Source organism: Symphalangus syndactylus, chromosome 7 (genome assembly GCF_028878055.3).
Source record: "Symphalangus syndactylus isolate Jambi chromosome 7, NHGRI_mSymSyn1-v2.1_pri, whole genome shotgun sequence".
In the NCBI taxonomy this organism is placed as follows: domain Eukaryota; kingdom Metazoa; phylum Chordata; class Mammalia; order Primates; family Hylobatidae; genus Symphalangus; species Symphalangus syndactylus.
Genome location: NC_072429.2, coordinates 29,166,388 through 29,173,115, shown reverse-complemented (window position 1 = coordinate 29,173,115; position 6,728 = coordinate 29,166,388). Strand labels below are relative to the sequence as shown.

Below are 6,728 nucleotides of genomic sequence, written 5' to 3'. Positions count from 1 at the left end.
TCAATTTTGCTTTCTGTAATTAGAGGTCTGTGGGGTGCATTCCTATGCACACATGGCATTGTGATTCCCATTTTACAGAGTAGGCAGAATTTCAGAAAAATTCCAGGGTCTGCCTAAAGTCAAAGCCAAGTGGTGGAGCTGGGCGTGGGGCTCATGCCTGTAATCCCAGCACTTTGGGAGGCCGAGGCGAGTGGATCACTTGAGGTCGGGAGTTTGAGACCAGCCTGACCAACATGGAGAAACCCCGTCTCTAGTAAAAAATATAAAATTAGCCAGGAATGGTGGCGCATGCCTCTAATCTCAGCTACTCGGGAGGCTGAGGCAGGAGAATCACTTGAACCTGGGAGGCAGAGGTTGCAGTGAGCCGAGATAGCGCCATTGCACTCCAGCCTGGGCAACAAGAGTGAAACTCCGTCTAAAAAAAAAAAAAAAGGCCAAGTGATGGATGAGTCAGGATGAGAATCCACACCTCTCAATATTCATCCCAAGCTCCTTCCTAGGTGATACTGGGCCACAATTCAGAGGTGGAGGGTAATGGATTCCTATGATTTTTTTTTTTCCTATTTTTATTTATTCATTGAGGCACCACTGCACTGCGTCCTTGGCAACAGAGTGAGACCCTATTGCCCAGGATGCAGTGCAGTGGTGCCATCGTAGCTTACTGCAGCTTCAACCTCCTTGGGCTCAAGTGATCTTCCCACCTCAGTCTCCCAAGTAGCTGGGACTACAGGTGTGCACCACCACTCTGGGCTATTTTTTTTTTTTAACTTTTTGTAGAGAAGGAGTCTCCCTATGTTGCCCAGGTGAAGGGGGCGAGCCCCTCCACACCTGTAGGTATTTCTCATCAGGTGGAACGAGAGACTGAGAAAAGAAATAAGACACAGAGACAAAGTATAGAGAAAGAACAGTGGCCTAGGCGACCGGCGCTCAGCGTCCAGAGGACCCACACCAGCACTGGTCTCTGAGTTCCCTCAGTATTTATTGACTACTATTTTCACTATCTTGGCAAGGGGAATGCGGCAGGAGAACAGGGTGATAGTGGGGAGAAGGTCAGCAGGAAAACATATGAGCAAAGGAATCTGTGTCACAAATAAGTTCAAGGGAAGGTACTATGCCTGGATGTGCACCTAGGCCAGATTTATGCTTCTCTCCACCCAAACATCTCAGTGTAGCAAAGAGTAACAGAGCAGCATTGCCACCAGCGTATCTCGCCTCCAGCCACAGGGCGGTTTTCTTCTATCTCAGAACGAATGTAAAATCGGGTTTTACACCGAGACATTCCGTTCCCAGGGACATGCAGGAGACAGAGGCCTTCCTCTTACACTAATCCTCCTCAGCACAGACTCTACGGGTGTCGGGCTGGGGGACGGTCAGGTCTTTCCCTTCCCATGAGGCCATATCTCAGGCTGTCTCAGCGGGGGAAAATCTTGGACAATACCCAGGATTTCTCGGGCAGAGGTCCCTGCAGCTTTCCGCAGTGCATTGTGCCCCTGGTTAATCGAGACTGGAGAATGGTGATGACTTTTACCAAGCAAACTGCCTGTAAACATATTGTTAACAAGGCACATCCTGCACAGCCCTAGATCCCTTAAACCTTGATTCCATACAGCATACGTTTCTATGAGCACAGGGTTGGGGCTAAAGTTACAGATTAACAGCATCTCAAGGCAAAACAATGTTCTTAGTACAGATCAAAATGGAGTTTCTTACGTCTTCCTTTTCTACACAGACACAGTAACAGTCTGATCTCTTTCTTTTCCCTACACCCAGGATGGTCTCAAATTCCTAGGCTCAAGTGATCCTCCCACCTCAGCCACCCAAAGTGCTGGGATTACAGAAATGAGCCACTGCGCTTGGCCTCTAAGGGCATTTGGATTTAGCATTCCAGGATAGGAAAGCAGGGCTGCGTGCTTCAAGGTCAAGAGTTACCTGCCCCTGGGATTTGATCACCATTTCAACAGAGGTCATTCTGAGAAATCCTCAGGGCCAACAGCAGGTCCCTGTTTATCTGACAGGTATTATAAACTCCCCAGAAACTTAGCAAACCAAATTTAATTGACTTTGGAAAGAAAGTGATTTCCTCACTTTTGGAGTGGAAAAGTTAAAGGTTCATGAAATCAAACAGAGGCCTAGAATCCCTGTTCCAAGCCAGGCTATTAGGCAATGGGGCCATTTCATTCTCCCCTACTATAGGACTGCATTCAAACCTCAACATGACCTTCTTCCTGGGTTGTCTGAGTAAAAGGCTGCTCTACTCTGAGTCCAAAAGAACAGAGTGAACTATTTAGGAAAAGGATGTGGACCATCTCAAAAGCCCTCAACCTTAACTTCTTAGGTTAAGAAGGATGTGAAATCCTGGTCACACCATGTCCAATTCTGAATATTTAAAAAGAGATTTAGGCTGGGCGCGGTGGCTCAAGCCTGCAATCCCAGCACTTTGAGAGGCTGAGGTGGGCAGATCACGAGGTCAGGAGATCGAGACCATCCTGGCTAACACGGTGAAACCCTGTCTCTACTAAAAATACAAAAAATTAGCCAGGCATGGTGGCGGGTGCCTGTAGTCCCAGCTACTCGGGAGGCTGAGGCATGAGAATGGCGTGAACCCAGGAGGCAGAGCTTGCAGTGAGCAGAGATTGCACCACTGCACTCCAGCCTGGGGGACAGAGCCAGACTCCGTCTCAAAAAAAAAAAAAAAAAAAAAAAAAAGATTTAAAAAGGAGCAAGGAGCAATGGCTGCCCAGTGGCTCAGACCTGTAATCCCAGCACATTCAGAGGCCGAGGCAGAAGGATCACTTGAGCCCAGGAGTTTGAGACGAGTCTGGCCAACATAGCAAAACCCCATCTCTATTTTGTATAAAAATCTAAAAAAAAAAAGTAATTAAAACTTTGAAAAGAAGGAATGAAAATTATGTTTTCTCAACTATGAAAAAAATGCTCAGGAGGAAGGAAATATATCACAGTACTAAGATGTTGACTAGGTTAGGAGGATGGGGATATTGTGGTTGGACTATATTTGTTTTCCGTTTTCTACAAATCAGCATGTAAAATAAATTTCTGACCAGGCGTGGTGGGTCACGCCTATAATCCCAGCGCTTTGGGAGGCCAAGGCAGGCAGAGCACTTGAGCCCATGAATTTGAGACCAGTCTGGGCAACATGGTGAGACCCTGTCTCTACAAAAAATGTAAAAAGATATAAAAGATAATAATTAGCTGAGCATGGTGGCCAGTGCCTTTAAGTTCCAGCTACTCAGGAGGCTGAGGTGGGAAGATCACTTGAGCCTGAGAGGTTGAGGCTGCGGTGGGCGGTGATCACACTACAGGATTCTAGCCAGGACAAGAGAGTGAGACCATCTCTAAATAAATAAATAAATAAATAACTTTCAGCCGGGCACGGTGACTCATGCCTGTAATCCTAGCACTTTGGGAGGCAGAGGCGGGCAGATCACCTGATGTCAGGACTTCAAGACCAGCCTGGCTAACATGGTGAAACCCTATCTCTACTAAAAATACAAAATTAGCCAGGCATGGTGGCATGTGCCTATAATCCCAGCCACACGGGAGGCTGAGGTGGGAGAATCGCTTGAACCCAGGAGGCAGAGGTTGCAGTAAGCCAAGACTGTGCCATTGCACTCCAGCCTGGGCAAAAAGAGAGAAACTCTGTCTCAAAAAAATAAATGAATAAATAAATAAATAAATAAATAAACTTCTTGGGGTTCCAGTTCTAAGTAAGATAGAGTAAGCATAGTCTGTTTCTCCCACTGGCTGAAACTAAAAGCCCTGGACAGGATGCATGAAGCAGCCATCTGAGGACTCTGAAATATTAACAAGGCTGGTGTGGTTGCTCATGCCTGTAATCCCAGCACTTCGGGAGGCTGAAGCGGGAGGATCACTTGAGGTCAGAGGTTTGAGACCAGCCTGGGGAACGAAGTGAGACTCTGTCTCTAGAAAAAAATAATGTTTTTTGGCCAGGCGCAGTGGCTCACACCTGAAATCCCAGCACTTTGGGAGGCCGAGTCAGGCAGATCAGGAGGTCAGGAGATTGAGACCATCCTGGCCAACACAGTGAAACTCCGTCTCCACTAAAAATACAAAAAGTAGCTGGGCTTGGAGGCATGTGCCTGTAATCCCAGCTACTCGGGAGGCTGAAGCAGAAGAATCGCTTGAATCAGGGAGTTGGAGGTTGCAGTGAGCCGAGCGCCGCTCCAGCCTGGCGACGGAGTGAGACTCCGTCTCAAGAAAAAAAAAAAAGAAAAAAGAATTTTTTTGGTAGCAGCAGTATCAGTAGCAGCCAGAAAAGCACCTAAAACTCTGACAGAGCAGAATCCTTTTATCTGACCAAAGGATCTGCGTTCTGAAAAGTGGAAGAGGAAATCTCGATTGCCTTTTTTCTCTCTTCATCCTGTCACTTGGCCCAAGAGTACACCTGGCCATGAGGCCACGTAACAGAGCAGGGAGACTAAAGGCCCCAATTTCTAGCTAGAGGACCACGAAAATGTCTATCAAGAATACTTCTATTTTTGTGCACAAAATTAGTCCTATCTAAATAGTAGGCCTTAAAATCGATTTTTAAAAAAATACTTGAGAATTTTGAAGGTGTTCGTGTATTTTACTGCTATATGTATACGTCGATCAGAAGTGATACCTGTGCAGACTCTGCCCTGAAAAGAATCAGTTCCATTACTTTACTTTTGTAGTTCAGACTTGGGAACTGTTGATATACCCTATGGGGCAACACAGGCGCAGTTTTGAAAACCGACTCCCCTGCTGTCTAATACCTGCATCTGAGGGCAACACGGTGAGCGGGACATCTTTGGTTTCAATTTTTACAGAAGGCTCCAGTAGGGACTGCATTTTCATAGGCACTGGTGTCCGGGGAACCTTGGTCAATCTTATCAGCTCTGAAGGCGGAGCTCCCTGAAACTGGATCCGGGCCCCAGGGGAAACAGTGTGGAGAGTCCAGAGGGATCCTGAGGTCTTGCTGGTGCGGCCCAAAGGCACCGGACATTGGGGCCAAGATGACTTCCGCGCTGCCACGAACCAGGCCATTGGACGCGGGCTCCGCACCGAGCCTGCAGTCCTGGAAGAGTCTCTCGGGTTCCTCCGTTTTGATCACACCTTCTCAGATGGCCGCCGGGCTTTTTCCTTCCCCGCCTTGCATCGCGTCCCTCATGACCTCTTCCGCCTCCAGCTTGCCCGTCTCGTTCCCTCGGAAGTAGTCGAGGGCCGGCCCGAGGCTTTACAACTTGACCGCCCTGGAGGCTCTAGGACCGGTCTCCACGGCCCCCCGAAGCCTCACCGACGGGTCCAGGCAAGGCCCTAGGTCCTGCTTCTTGGCCTTGACGTGCAGCGCCCGGGGCTGCAATGGGTGTAACTCGGGCCTACAGGGGGCGCCCTCGGAAGAGGCCGGCGGCGGCAGGAGCCGCAGGTCGGGCCTGAATTGCAGCTGGGAGAGGAAGCGGCGCCCTTGCCCGGAGCGTGGGGCTGTGGTAGCAGCAACACCTGCTCCGGCTTCACCTCCAGCAGGCGCTGCGCCGCACACGGCACCAAAGCCTCCCTACACCAGGCGGCCACGGTCGCAATGGTGGCTGCGCACAGCGTGGGCGGCGACGGAGGGGTCTCCACGGCTGCTGCCCAAAAGGAGGTGCCCTCGACCGGCAGCAGGGAGGGAGCGGGACTCAAAGGGTGCGGCTGAGGCGGCGGCTCCGGCCTAGCTCTCTCCATGGGGGTTGGGGAACGCCCCGGCCCGGATTGTGAGCTCAGCCGTTTGTTGGCGACCTTCCCCCTCCCCCTTTCGGTTAAGACCCTTGCAAGGCCTTTGCTACCCAGAACCCTACGTGGTTCAAAAGTCAGCTCTATGTCTCGGCCTCACCCAATCACAAGTGACCGATACCCCCATCCGATCAATCACAGGCGGGTTTTGTGGCATTTCCCGGCCCATACTCTCGCCTCGTGCTGAGTCCTCAAATCACCCGTGATGGCGGGAGCCTCAGGACGCATTGCCAGTTTTCACTCTGACTCTCCCTCTCTCGTGGAGTTCTCTCCCGGCCGTTGTCTTTAGTCATCCTTTCCCCGCCCGGAGCTGCGACAATGGCGTTGCCCAAGAAACGTTGTGCTTCCAGGCCGCTGACCTCCAGAGAATAAAGTCTTGGGTCTCAAGACGTGCACGGCCTTGTTCGCGGGCTTTGTGCGGCCTGAGTAATCTATCGGCCCTGAGTATCACCAGGGCTTTTGAATCTTTGCCAAGGAAGAATGGGGGAAGTTTTGCAACTTATCAATAACCCATTAGCTGATCTTGCTGGGAAGAGTCTTCGACTTTGTGCCGTTCTTGTGCTAGTTAAGCTTTCAATTAATCGCCAGGCCCTGTGGCCCTACTTCCAAAATATTTGAATATTGAATATTGAATTCCCAAATTTATCCACTCCTTTGGGTCTCTACTGCCATTACCCTGTTCCAGGCTCCCACCATCATTCACCTGGATACTGCCAAAGCCCTGTAAATAAATCTCCCTGTTTGTGAGCCTTGCCCCACTACACTCCAGCTATCTTTTGAAAATACAAATCTAAGGTTGTCACACTTTTCCTAAAGCTTTCCGTGGCTGCCCACTGATATGTGATAAAAGTCTAAAATCCTTGGCAAAGCCTTAAAATCCCCAAATGGCTTGGGATCTAACCTACTACTACTACTACTACTACTACTACTACTACTAGGTTGGTGCAAACATAATTGTG

At 49.7% G+C, this 6,728-nt stretch overlaps 1 pseudogene; it reads right to left on the bottom strand.

Annotated features, from left to right (window-relative positions):
* Window positions 1-4,528: 4,528 nt before the first annotated feature.
* LOC129486092 (transcription factor SOX-30-like) lies at window positions 4,529-6,165 on the bottom strand (annotated as a pseudogene).
* Between the last annotated feature and the right edge of the window lie 563 nt (window positions 6,166-6,728).